Raw genomic sequence first — 15,254 nt, 5'->3', positions numbered from 1 at the left:
CGCACATGCAGGTACCGCACAGTACTGTTACACATAGAAAGAAGCGAATTTAAGTTACTAACGCATACGTCAGTGCCCAGAGGTAAATGCTACCCACGGAGGACAATACCCCAGAAGCATTGTCACAACAATTTGTGTATGTTATAAAAAGACCAAAATACTTAAAGAAAAGAAGATTATGTGTGTATTACAACACGTTCATTTTGATAATAGAGCAATCCTTCCCACATCTCCACGAGCACTTACCAGCCTTAAGGGATAGGACGCTAAGGAAAGCGTGGGAACAGATTTTTGCCTGTGCTTTGAACACTTATATGATAGGGAGAGCTTGAAAAAACACTAACAAAATAACGCATATTTTGAGAAATTTTCAGGCGGGCATCTATATCATCAAAAAGAAGCTGCAGGACCGCAGCAAAGAGAACTATGCCAGTGATATTAGCAATTCTAATAAAGATGACAGCAATATTTGTCATCACTGGTCTACTTGCTGCCACTGTCTGGCAGGCACACTATGCTTCCTATGTTATGGCATCACCCTCTACTAACAGACCCCCCACCACGGCTGCAACAGGTACGGTGTCAGGTGGTATAAATATGCCAAGAGGGAACAGGAAGAGGGATAAAAGTAGTGCTTCTATTGATAACAATGGGGTAGACACATACCTTACAGAGTCCGCACACGTCTCAAATAACATATGTCCAAAATTGGTAAGGGGACAACTAAGGACAACTGCTATGTGTGCTCATTGATCCCATATGCCATGAGCGCATCCAGAACATTTGTGGCGACTGAGGTACCTGCAACATCAGTGGAGTGTCTGCTATACCTGGCCCTGTTCCAAACAAGAGGACGATTCCAAGGGAGACTAGCAACGCTGAGATGGAAATCAAGGGACACGTACCCGTATGAAAATAACTTCATCAAAACACTACCCATTTACGACAACTACTGGCAGCATACACAAGGGCTCCAATATGTGACGGATGGACCTGATAAAGGAGAAACAAAGGAAGTAACATTGAACTACCTACCTTGAGAATGGCGCGCAAGAGAAGTTCCTGGGATGCCAGGGTGCTGGGAAAGACCACTGATATAAATATATGGAAAGGTATACACGAAAGAAGGATGGGAAGATGGGGTTGTGAGAAGCAATATGGTAACATTGACAAAGGCATCACTAGTAACAGTAAATGAAAAGAACAATAAATGTTACAATGGATGGACAAGGAGCGCAGCACTAGTAACATGGCTAGAGAAGGACGAGGAACAAATAACAATACTTCCACTAACTGCACCTACACTATGTTATGAACACGATGGGAATGTCGATGTTGGAAGAAGCAGCAACTGCAAAAGAACAATAATGATAGCTGAGGCTGGTGCCGGTACAGCAGTTCTGATGGACCACTATTGGGCCTGCGGAGAAAAAGCATACCACAGCTTGCCACCATCATGGAATGGAATATGCACTATGGTACACATCAACGTACCCTCCCTGGCAGTACCGCAGAAACATGTCAACCTGGGGAACTTCCCTAAGATGGACGAAGGGAACAAAAGGAAGAAAAGGTCAGTGAAGATAGGAGGAGGAAGGGAAAGGAACAACACGGCAAGCCTGTCGAGAGTAAAGAGGCAAGGAGAACCACTGACGGGGAACTACCTGTAGGGAAGATCTGAAACGGCTCTTAGTGACATCCCACCAGAACACAGACTATTCAGCAGAGCAGCAATGTTATTCTCCTCCATAATACATCCAGGGATGCAGGCATATGCAAATGCAAAATGGCTCCAGATTACCAGATGGGAACTAATGATGACAATCAACTCCACCGTCAACGGATTCAACACAATAAAGGAAGAACTGAGGGCAGTACGAATGGTGGCACTCCAGAACAGATATGTGCTGGATCTCCTAACAGCAATGGAAGGAGGAGTTTGTGCGAAATTTGGTAGCTCGTGTTGCACATTCATAACGGCCAACGACGCAGACAATGGCACGCTTTCTGAGGCAGTATCACAACTTGCCAAGATGCACGCCAAGATGGAACAAGAAGCAAAGGGAGTGAAGAAAGATGGTAGCTGGTTTTCCTACTTGTGGTCATAGATGCCATCGTGGCTGTCAGATGGTCTTAAAATTATAGCAGGATGCATAACATTGGGAATGGCTGCCCTGTTGGGAATGAGGTTATGGAAAGTAAGGTCTGCGCGCACTACTGATGAAATAATGGAAATGATCGGTATGCACACCCTAATGCCAGCTGAAGATGCAAACACACAGACATCATCATAAAGGAACGAGAATGGTTACGCCAGCAGATAATGGAAGCAGACTTATATCCACCATCAGTGAAGGTAGAGACCCCAAGGAACCTGAAGAATTATATTGGAAAGTGGGTCTACTGCAAGCCTGGCGGGGGATGCGTATACATGTACTGGTCATTTGAAGATAACGTGAGCCAGTACGGACACCTGGCGGGAATAACGAAAGTATGGAGAGTACGCGGAGATAAGAGAATGGATAATTTTGTGGTCGACAAGTCGACCAGAGGGGGGACTGAAGTGGGAAAATACCCTCCCCCCATTCTCATCCAAACCATGGCCCAGGACATCAAGACCCAAGCACCCCCCACAAGAGGAGTTTGACCCCTTCACTTCATCACCAGACAGACAGGTCCCCTGTCTCCTCGGCCCACACGCCCGGGAAACTGCCCATTACCACGTCCGGGAACCGCTGACGTCAGTCCCATGGATCAACTCGATTAGGATACTGCCACAAACGCCATCATCGTTAGAGATGCCATGACGACATAGCCAACAGACAAGAACACACGTGCCACCATGCACACTGGTCACTCACACACCAAACCCCATGAAGAACATACTCAGTGCTATGACACAGAGGACCGATACACCCACAGACACACATCGTTGTTATTTTTCACATAGGCCTCCTACAGCACCGCAGAAACGCAAGACGCCTGAAGAGATTGTGTATATATGCTCGCAGATGCTTTCTCGCTACCTATCCCTGTGAAGACGTCACCCTATATATCTACTGCTGCTTGTGATGCTCTGTCGCCCCTCACAACCCCCATATTATGAATTATGTACCGCCACCCAGAAACTAGGCCTAGGTAGGCCACAAAGCAAGAGTCTCCAGGCAAGAGCCGCTCAGACGAAAATCCTCTCGGACGAAAATGCAAAGCAATGATCACGCAGAACGAGCCCCAACGAGAGCTCACAGCCAAGGCCGCAATGTTGCCATTCACATGCTACGGTCCCCACGCCAAGGTTATACCTGCCAACGCCGAATGCTCCTCAGAGCCGAAATACAAATCAAATGCTCATAATTCTGCTCCAGCCACAGTCTCTCCACACGTGACCAGGCCAAGCTGACAAGATGCCAAGCTCGCGAGACAGAAAGTCGCCGGGGTCCCACGTCTAAGACACGATCTGCAACAATGGAGTGACAAGTTGGACACATACAACGATGGGAAAGACATGCACATCAGCCACTAGCCAGACCTGTCCATTGTCCACCACTAACACATAGTTGCACATTGTTGCCAGCACCTGGTACACCGCGAGCTGGGAACAGAGATAGTCCCAGGCTTGGGCGCTCACGGGTGAACCAATCAGAATACGAGGGGCTCATCACTGACGCCATTTTAGCTAGCCAATCACCAAGTGTCCCCTTGTAACCAATTTGGTGGAGCAACTGTTAGGGACTACCCAAGTGTACCACCTGACCTGTCCTTATCCAGTAATCCTTTCTTCTATAGGTAACTATACTGACCCTACCACTCGGGGAGCCAACCCAAAGTGGCGTTAGGTTTTGGGACAGTTTTCCCAGGTGACGCAAGTAGCGCGTCATACTACAGTAAAAAGGGCCTGCGAGCCCCACGAATGCTGAGAGTCTCTCCGGATGCATACGGGCTGAGAATAATCCCTGCCGTTACTATAATAAAGAGCAGTAACTACCTTGTTCTTGTGTGTGCCTCATATTCCTTTTGGGACGTGGGAGGAGGAGTTGGGGCCTCCCCAGCCCCGTAAATCCGCGGACGGCTCTGCCGGCCCCCGGGAAATCACCCCGACACTGCATTGTCCTTCACTCACCATATCTCCCTGTACTTGCGCGCCCGCCCTTTCATCTAGACAGCATACATAAAGCTTGTCATTTTCTTACTTTTCAGGCCACAAAATTATTGATATCCTCTCTGATCTTTTCCCGACTGTATTATTGTTCCACTGCTCTTTTTGGCCTATTGTTAATCCTTAGGAAGCCACGGTTCAAAAGGGACTTGTTGTCAATTCTGTGAAAGCCAAGGTCCAGAGTGGACCTGCTGAGAATCTTGAGAATGGCAAGGCCCAGGAGGGAACTGTTGTGAATACCAAGTCCTGGTGGAACCTGTTGTGAATCTGAGAAAGCCAAGGCAAGAAGGGACCTGTTGTGACTCTGAGAAAGCCATGTCCAGACAAGATCTGTTGTTTATCTTTAGGAAGCCAAGGTCCACGTGGGATCTATTGAGAATCCTGAGAATGACATGGTCCAGGAGGGAACTGTTGTGAATTCCAACTCCAGGTGGGACCTGTTGTGAATCTGAGAAAGCCATGGTCCAGAAGAGACCAGTTGTGAATTCTCTAAAAGCCAAGGTCCAGAAGGGATCTTTTGTGAATTCTGTGAAGGCCAAGGTCCAGGAGGACCTGTTGTTTATCCTTAGGAAGCCAAGGTCCAGAATGAACCTGTTGAGAATCCCGAGAATGTCAAGGTCCAGGAGGGTACTGTTGTGAATCAGAGAAATACAAGGTCCAGGTATGGCCTGTTGTTTATCCTTAGTAAGCCATGGTCCAGGGGGGACCCGGTGTGACTCTGAGAACACCAAGGTCCAGAAAGGATCTGTTGTTTATCCTTAGGAAGCCAAGGTCCAGGTGGGAACTGTTGTGAATCCAAAGTCCAGGGGGCAGGGGCTGTTGTGACTCTGAGAAAGCCAAAGTCCGGAAGGGCCCTGTTGTGAATTCTGTGAAAGCCAAGGCCCAGGGTGGACCTGTTGAGAATCCTGAGAATGGCATGGTCCGAGAGGTAACTGTTGTAAATCTTAAGAATGGCAAGGTCCAGAAGGGACCTGTTGTTTATCCCTATGAAGCCAAGGTCCAGTGTGGGCCTGTTGGGAATCCTGAGAATGGCAAGGCCCAGGAGGGAACTGCTGTGAATCTTGAGAATGGCAAGGTCCAGAAGGGACCTGCTGTTTATCCTTAGGAAGCCAAGGTCCAAGGTGGACCGGTTGGGAATCCTGTGAAGGGCTAGGTCCAGGAAGGAACTGTTATGAACCCCAAGTCCAGGTGGGATCTGCTGTGAATCTGAAAAATACAAGGTCCAGGAAGAGTCTGTTTTAAATTTTGATAGAAGGCAAGGACTGTGCCTAACACCTTCTGGAACCAGAATGCTAGAATCCTAGAAGAGGACCAGGTGAAAGCAGAGAGGCCTGAGATAGATCAGCGCCTGTTAGTACCTGCTGGAAGGACCTTTTTGATTCCTTATGTGTTGCTGTATTAGACTACGGCTGGACCTTGAAGAGTAAGTTATGACCTTTGCTTTTGGACACATGTGGTTTTTTGTTTACGGTAATCTGGAGGCGTAGGACTTCCAAAGATTAGGTGTTGGAACTTCTCGTTGTACACATTTGGGAGACTTGTTTCATAGAATACGGTGTTTCAGGGTGAGACAAGGATATAAAAGCTTAAGTTTACGGAACTTTATATTGAACACAAAATACTTATAGGTATTAGACACCTGGGAGGAAATCTCATTTTACTTTAGTTAACCTTGTACACTGGATTAAGAATCATTGGAACTTATAGGTGCTTATTCAACCCCTATATTTAAATAGTTTCCTGTGGTCTCCTGACTTGAGTCTCCAGTATATCTTTGCTCAGCCATACCACAATGTGAAAACTGGGTTGTGAGCAAATTCCTATTTACAATTAAATCTGATCATGGCCTTGGTAGTGGACAACAGGTGATACACCACACTTATGCATAAATCTCAAGTAGACCATGTTTAGCGGGTGTAACACACCAGGACAGTTGCATTCTGCGACTTGTACCCCTGTACATATAATGCAAAAAAAATAAAACTACAACTGCCAGAATATAAAGAGTAAAAAATGGATGGCGTGGTATGGATGTTTTACTATGTTCACCATTTATGACCTGCACAAGTGACATACAAATTCAGAGCTCTCGGGTTCCTAGTTCCATGCCAGACAAATCCATCCAGTGCTGTTTGTTTCTTGGAATTCTGGAAATTGTGGTTTTGCCTTTTCCATAAAGTTAGGATTACAAATTCCAGAATTGAATTCTGTGGGGGGAAAAACGAGATTAGATTGCTTTCTCGAGCATAATACTGAATGTTCTTCTATCATACTCCTCCCCTTGCCTCACTGACAGGCAAAAGCACTTTTACGCCAGGAACTATGGCAATAGAGGCTATACAAATGCAATATAACATAACATGGAACTGTGACACTTGAGAAATGTGAAAATTAGAGGTAAACAATTGGTTGAGTATCACAAACAAGCAAACCCAAAAATCTGCAGTACCAAAAATTCACCTTTCAGGCAAGCCTGAATCCTCGAAATTCCGGTACGGTTGGGACATTCACTCACACCTTAGTAAGAAATCCTGTATCTAACCAAGAGTGTTAACATTGCCCAAGCAGCCCCAGTGATGGTTTCCAGTGGTCGCCTGCAGTACTCCCCCGCTCTTTTCCTGCACATGGCACCGGCCTATCCTCAGCTGGCTATTGGAAGGGCGTTTCCATTCCTGAATAGAACACGTATGAGGGGATGTCCCCAAGCAGGGGCTCGTTGTCCCTCATTAGCACAATGGAGGGAGCCTCCCTTCTCTGCCCAAATGAGCTTTGAGGCTGGCAAATGAGGCAGCAGCCAGACTGTCCGTTTCCAGCCCGCATCACTCCTTCCTGGTAGTCAAGGCTACCAGCCCCTCTCCTTACACACTGGCATAGGGTTCTCAGGTATCCTGGTCCATGATGTAGGCCTTCTCATCTGCGCCATTTGAGTGGACAGGAGTCTGGCAGCTCTTTCCTTTTCTTTATGCATTTTTTCCGGCTGGATGCAAGTGCCCATACCCACCAGCCTGGCACTGGTCCGGTATATGGCTGCACTGTGGACCTGGTACTTGTCCCTTGTGTTAGAACATGTATGCTTGGCAACACAGTTTCTGCTCTTTTGTTCTTCATTTCCTCTTGTAGTTTCCTCGCTCTGGCTATGTATGGGAATAGTAAGTCTACTAACATTTTCATCCTTGCGAAGAGTTTTTCTAAGTTGGCCCTTCTTTTCTCAAGAGTTTCTGATATGACTGCTTCTGTTAACTTTTCTTTCAACTCTTCTCGTTTTCTCATGACAGCTTCTGTGACATTTCTTATGGCAGGCAGTCTCTTCCTTTCTGCTGCTTTGGTTTGTGGTTCTGCAGTCATTGATGCTTCACCTGTTTCGTGAACATTCAGTGTTTGTGTGTGTGTAGTTGTCAGTGATTTTACTTCATTCACCTCTTGCCAACCCTGTCTCTGGCTTTTCTGCTTATTCGTTACCACAAGTGTGTGTGTATCATTGCTAATTACATCAATTTCAAGTTCATTCACTCCACCATCAGATCTTCTAGGGACTGGAATGACTATATAAGGTCTGGGTGCTTTTGTGGGTTTCATGCGCACATCATCAGGTGGGTGCACTGAAATTGAAACGCTTTGTGCACCAATATAGGATACAGTTCTAATTGTTAATGACAGTAAAATAATGATGAATATTATACATAGGTACATGATAGTCTTGTATGTCAGGCGGCAACATTTTCTTCCAGAGAAGCCGGGATGCCTCTCTTCTTGTGGGAGTACCAGGTTGCTTCTCTGGACCCCCATCTTAATCATTAGCCAAATGTTGATGTTGGTATTTCCTTATCTAATATCGTCTTTCAAGTTCTGAGTTTATGAGTGTCTGGTGCTCAAAAGGTGTTCCTCTTCCCTTTCTTGCAAGTGACAATTGTCTTTTATCTCAGGATACAGTTCTTTTGCTAGACTATTGAAAAGAAATCAAATTAAGTAATACTTCAGTGTGGCATGATTCCATGCAGTAGCGTTCCCATTTGTGCAATATTAACTGATCCCTGATGAATGTGAGGAAGTCAACATCGATTGGTCTCCCCACTAGCTCTGGAAAGTCAGTAACTTGGCGGAACAGAACATTATGTGCCAACCTGCTGTCCTCTAGTGATAGGGACATCTGTCCAGTCTTAGTTGAGATTCAGGATCATGTGTTTTTTCCTTGATGTAAACAATGTCTGCACTGTACATTTGCGTGGAGTGCGACCAGAACTATGGTTTTATCTAAAAGATGGTTTAAATGTTCAGTGTTTGCGGGGTCTCGAAGAAATGTACAGGTGTCTGTCGTCCTTCCGACAATGGTTGGACAGTCTTCAATTATGCGGAGGAACACCGTGATGATAAACTCATTTATTTTCCCCTGTGTCGGGAACATTTGATTCTTTCTCACTGTACTCAGGGAGTATAATAAATTGTTCGGCAATAACAGTAAGCAGTTGTCTTATTATTTATTCATTTTCAGGATCTTGAAGAAAGTCTGTGACACTTGTGGGCCTTCCTACCAATGATGGGTATGATCTTAGCACTAGGTTGAAATAGGTGACCACGTCTTTTGTGATATCTCTACTGTGGGACACCATAAGTGATTCCAAGTAGGGTCTTGGTGTGGAAGGAATCAGGGTACTGTATCCTCTTCCAATTTATGTGTCCTCGATCAAAATGTGGCATATTCTTTCTAATTAAGGCTACAGCGTGCCTCAGTCCAAAGTTCAGAGTCAACAGACTATGTTTGTGGCTTACACGTTTAATTTTCTTCTTCACCCTGCAACTAGGATGCACAGAGTGTCAATTTTTATGTCCTTATCCCCTTTTTTGCTTAGAGGAATGTCCAAAAGAAGCCACAACCTTTTGCAAAAAATGTGTTGTCTTTGTCTAGCTGGTCATGCGTCGTCCTTCCTCGTCATGGATCTCGTCTGCACATTCTGTGGTTTTTCCCCATTGCTCGTCGATTCCTCTCATTGGGGTGCAGGCAGGGGGCCTTCTCCAATGTAAGGTTTGATATCACCGAGAACAATCCAAGCTCTCCTGCCCTGTAGCTTCACAGCGGACGGAGTCCAGTCCTCTATGATAAAAGGACAGTTGAATCTTGGCTCGTCCCACCTTTTCCTTGTATGGTTCCACACCAAGACGTCGTCTCCAGGGAAGACGAGTGGAACACGTAGACCTGGAACTGAGTCTGGTGTAGTGTCTCCTTCTGTGTTATGTGCTGTGCTGCACCCTTTCGTCGTTGCTGCAGCTGGTCTGAAATTACAGTAATGAAAGATGTCATACAGTTCAGATAGTTTTGCATTTCAGATCCTAAAACATCTTCTGTTGACTGGGCATCACATCTAGCTCTATTTCGGAGTGTTAGGTGGGTTCTCATTCTTCTTCCTGTTGCTATCTCGTGTGGCGTAAGATGATGGTCGGAGCCAGGTTGGTTCTGAAGAGCATACAGTGGCAGTGGAAGGCAGTGCAACCATCCCCTCTTTAGAGTAAGCCTCAATGTGGCTATTCTCTCCTTCAACAAGCCGCTGAGCTTCTCACAGATTCCATTACCTTGTGGATGATACGCCGACGAGAACTTGTGCTTTATACCAAGCAGCAGTGCTCGAACACTCCATTAACATAATGAGGGCCATTATCTGATCTCATGACTTTGCACACCCTCCACCTGGGGAACACTTCCCTCACTAAAAATGTGGCCGCACAGGTAGAGCTTGGGTGTGTACATGGACCTGCCTCTATCTATCTAGAGAATGGACACACCACAACAATTAAGTACCTGTACCCATTACATACTTGAATCATGTTGACATAATCAACATGCAAATGCTGAAAAGGCCTGGGGATGACTCCTCTCATAACCTTTAGTATGTGCCCAGCAGAGAATTGCTGGCAGATTATGCAGTTCACCATAAAGAATGCAACATGCTCAGCTAAATTCGGTATGAACCAGTCTTCCGCGAGCGTTGTTGCTAGATTCTCTTTTGTCATATGCGCCGGGTGATGTAACTGCTCCAGTGCTATTTTCAATAGGGCTACAAGCATTACTGGTTTACCAGTGCTGTCTTGTCGCCACAAGCTGTCAGAGGGGTTCAAAGAACACCCTCGACGTTTCCACAGGTTTTCTATTCCTGTGGTGCCTCCCCTTGGAGTTCCATTAACTGTGTTTGCCCCAGATTGTTGTAACCTTCAGGTGTGGTTAGTGTAAGCATCATTAGTCCATTGTTATGGATAGATTCTACTGCCATAACCGTCTCACTTTGGATGCCATACGTTTGGCTTCCGTGTCTGCTGCTTGATTTCCGTGTGAGATAAAATATGTCCCTTTCGTGTGGGAGGCGCATTTCACGACCGCTATGCCCACTGGGAGCTGTAGTGCCTTAATCAGCCTGTCCAATAAGGCTGCGTGCTGCACTGGCGTGCCGTCCACTCGGAGGTAGCCCCTCCTTTTCCAGCGCGCTATGCCTACGTACACTGTTGACGTCACATAGGCAAGGTCACTGTACACCGTTACTTCCTGGTCTGCGTGATTCTCAATGGCGAGTATCAACGGCAATAATTCTGCAGCCTGTGCTGAATAATGAGATGGTATTTGTGCACTAAGAAGCACTTTGAACTCTCCATTTGCTGTGTGCTTTATCACAGCAACGCCGGTGTATCTTTATCCATTGCTTTGTTCGATCCTCGAAGACCCGTCAATAAAGACAATCTCTCCTCCTGCCAAGGCATTTTCTTTCACCCTGGGAATTTCATCATAGAATTCTTCATAATTCGCGCAGTCATGTATCGGCTCTCCCTCAATGACTGGCTCTGCGATGAACATAGCTGGGTTTACTATTTTACATCCGACTATTTTAATCGATGGGTTTGATATGATCACTTCATAAGCAGAAGCTCTCTGAGATGTCAATGTGCCCTTTGGTTTCTCTAGAATGGCAAATAATGAGTGCTCGACGTACAACGTCATGGAGCATCCCATCACAATGGTTGTAGCCTTCTCTATGGCGAACGCTGAGGCAGCTAAACTTTGTTCGCATGGGAAGTGGCCTCTCATTACTGGGTCTAGAGTCCCACTGTAGTATGCTAGGGGCTTGTACCCAAGGAGGTTCTTTGAGCGAGCACTGCCATCATAACGCTGCCATCTGTGTGTGAAAACAGGTAAAATTCCTCTGCATAATTGGGAATTCCAAGAACTAGAGCCGCAGGAATCGCTCTCTTGAGTTCAGCAAACCCTTTCTCCATGGCTTCAGACCATTCAATCTTTTCTTTTGTCACTTGGGCCTTCTTTAGGGCCTGAAGTAAAGGCTTAGTATAAGAGCTGTAATCAAAAACCCATGCCCTAACGTAGTTGTACAGGCCTAGGAAGCTCTGCATTTGCTTTCTCGTGTGTGGCTTAGCCGTGTTCAACATGGCTTCAGCCCTTTCTGGGGTCACTTTCTTTCCTTCATGTGAGATCAGCTGGCCTATGTACAGCACTTCCTGTTGACAATATTGTAACTTTTCCTTGTCAACCTTATCTCCTTCCTCAGCCAGTATAGTCAATAGCTGAACAGAATCGTGCCTGCATTGCTCTTCGGTGGTGCTGCAAATTATGATGTCATCCACATATTGCAAGACAACACTTTCTAGTGCAATATTGTTCAAATCCATCTGCTGGGCTCTGTTGAAAATAGACGGAGATTCACAGTATCCCTGTGGCAGACTCGTGCTTTTCAGACGCATTTGTCTGAACGTGAATGACATCAGATCTTGTGAGTCACGGTGCAACGGGATTGAGAAAAAATGCATTTTTCAAGTCAATCACCGTAAAATATTTTGCCTCAACAGGTTTATTACATAGAATTGTAGCCGCGTTAGGGACTAAAGGGAACTCAGCCTCAACAATATCATTTATTGGGCGTAAATCCTGAATTAAACACGAAGACCCTCCCTTTGATTTTTTGATCGGATAAACCGCGGTATTGCATGACGACTCTGACGTCATTAAAATGCCCTTGTCCATCATGGCAGAAATTGTCTTAGAAATCCTTTCATCTGCCTCTCGGGACATGGGATATTGTCGTGCCTTTGGTAGAATTGCTCCTGTTTTTAATTTAATCCTTACTTCTCCAACCGCCTTCAAGAGACCCATGTCATAGGGTCCGGTAGTCCACTCTGAGACAGGCACTTTAGCTGTATCATCATCAAAATATTCAGGACGTTTTAGTGGCAACATCATTTTCTGAGGTACCCCTCTTTTAATCATCTTTACCAGAAAGGTGAGGTTTACCTCTACCATTGTCTCTCCCTTTTCTGCTTGTTCTTCAAACAGATCATCATCGGGGACGTCAGTCACTCGATATCCTTCTTCGATGGTGATAATCGCACACCATTGTCTGCCTTCATTGTCGTAACAGTCAACCAATACCACTTTCCCTTGCACTGCAGCTGCATGTATCATCATGGGAAATACTTGTCCCTCCTCCTCATGCATCAGTATTCTTGGTCTGAATAAGAACTCATCAGGGGTTCTCATAATTTTGTCTGCAACGCCTGGCAATCCCGCCATAAGCACACGCATTCCATATGCAACATTTTCTGGCTCTAATGGTATGGCCCTCATGGCTATGTGTCCTGAGTATGCTCTAATCATTTTACATACATTTGAGTAGTGCATTTCTGGAGTGGAGCATACTATGCCCTCCTCCGTGAACAAAATTGTCATGTTCAACTTTGTCATTAGGTCTCAACCCAAAATGTTTACTGGGGTCTGACGTGAATACAATAAAGGTGCATTCATTTCATACTCTCCTATGGAGACTGGGTGTGCATTTGTAAAGGGAACTCGACTGTGAGCTCCTGTAAAACTCTGAGTATCTATGGGCTCGCCGGACAAGGAAAACTTGCCTTCATGTATGCACGAGCGTGTTGCGCCCATGTCCACTAGGAATGAGCATTCTTTACCCCCTATAACAACATCCACCCTAGGTTCCCTGTGAGGGTCTAGTGTCACTGATAGGATGGAGCACATCAGGGTTCCCAGTGAGCTGTCCTAGTTCATATACAAGTTTGGCCCACTGTGCACTTGTGGATTCTCCACATTCCCATTGTTACTTCCCCTTCCAGTGTTCTGGGTCTGCCCTGTGCTCGTCGTGTGCGACACTTGCAACAGTGCCTGTTGGGTTTGTCTTTGTGGAAAACTGCCCATGCTCTGAGGTTGCACTTCTTGTTGCGCTCCTGGCACTTGCTGTTGCACCGTGTGAGCTGTATTATGCCTTGATTTCCGCATGTGCGCGCCAAGTGCCATGTCATTCCACATAGCCAACATACTGGCGGTGGTCAGATTACTTGCCCATTCGACATATCCGGAGTTCCATTTTGCATGTTTTGGAAGCCTCCTTGATTATTTTGGAAACCTCCCTGATTGCTCTGCTATCCTCTTCCCCTAAATCCTCTTCCCTGTGGGTAAAACCCTACGTTACCCTGATTATTTTGTTGTGGACTAGCCACCTGCTGAATGCTTGATTCAGCTGTGCTAGTTAGCATGGCTCCTTCAAGAGCATACTTTGATAGTTTCTTCTGCACCAATTTCACTTCCTCACCCTTTCGAGTTGCTTCCTTTTTGAGATTCATTTCCTGCAGCAGTCTACAATAATGTGTAATAGTCAACTGTATTTCAGCCCAAGGTTTAGTCTCAACTCCTAGCAATTTCTTGAGTTGTTTCTGCACTGGTTCTGGCAAGCCTTGGCACAATATATGGTAAAACACAGGTATTGCGTTCATCCATGTTTCATGCGTTTCGAGCACCCACGCGTCTTGGAAATTCTGCATATAAATTAACGGATCTTCAGAATCTTTCATTGTTTGAGTCATTACAGCTCCCATATCGGAAGTATCTGGGTAAAGTACTTGTAGCACTTTCCATACTGCAGCTCTACAATTGTTAAATGGTGCTCATTCATGTGCAGTATTAATTGTGGTTAAGCCAGGGTAGCCTGCTCGTGCCCACACATTGTCTGCTCTCTCACCAAGTATGGTGATTAGGAGGCCCTTAATGTCCCCTATAGCTAACATGTTTCCTCCTGTCATTTTTTCTAACTCATGTATCCACTTTCTGGCTCCCGATGTCAGCATTGGAAGCTTGTTTTTCAAGTTTTCTCAATCCATGTGTGGCCATGGAATATATTGTGGTCTTACTCCCCCCTTCTCGAGTAGCGGAAATTTGAATGCATAGCCTTCTTTTCTTCTCTCATTGTTCTCCTGTCTATTGCAGGGGTACTATTCCCGCAACGCCGTCTACCTGGCAATGTCCTTAGTCTTCTACATGGGGCTGTGAAGACACCCCCTCTGACCATGAGATACTCCTTCATGTCGGTCAGACTGTGTGGCTGACTCTGATGCCCTTAATGCAGACTCACTGGTGTCTGACCATTGTAACACTTTTTCCCTTGGGAGTCATCTCTCGCTTCCTCCCTTTTCCTCTTTCTCCTTGCACTCCTCCCTTTTGGAGTCAGACATTGTCTGTCCCCAACTAGTGAGACTTCTAGTATCCTCTTTGTTCCTACTTATTTCTAGCCTCTCCAGCGACAAGTCTCTATTTCCACTACTTCGGGAGACATCCTCAGTGTTGTACAGCTGAGTGCTCTCCAGGCACTCGTCCTCCCCCTCTCTTTGTTCTAGCCCCATTTAATCATATATTTTATTGATCGTTTCTCTGACGCTTATGGTGTCGAAGTCATCTCCAATATTTGCCCTAGACGTACCTGGTACTGAATCGTATGCAGGAAAGAATTCTTCATTGTCGTCCCAGTCTACAACTGGATTGGGTTTTTTAACTTCCCTCTCCAAATATTCAAGATCACATGCTCTCTGTCTTCGCTTACATTCGATATCGGCATCAAATTCTTTGTGCTTCCTCGCCTCTTTTGTGACCCTATCTTCTTCCTTTCTCTTTTCATTTCTACATTCATCTGCCATTCATATTTCCTCAACTCTTCGTCTCCTTATTCTTTTCTCACGTATCCTTTGCTCTTCTTCTAACCTTTGCTGTTTCTGTCTTTCTGGATTGTAGGCTGCTAATGGGTTGCGGTCGAGCTGTTTTTCTTAC

Source organism: Ambystoma mexicanum, chromosome 2p (assembly GCF_040938575.1).
Source record: "Ambystoma mexicanum isolate Mex_15411 chromosome 2p, UKY_AmexF1_1, whole genome shotgun sequence".
Taxonomy (NCBI): domain Eukaryota; kingdom Metazoa; phylum Chordata; class Amphibia; order Caudata; family Ambystomatidae; genus Ambystoma; species Ambystoma mexicanum.
The sequence above is the reverse complement of the archived record's forward strand: the minus strand, read 5'-3'. Positions refer to the sequence as shown.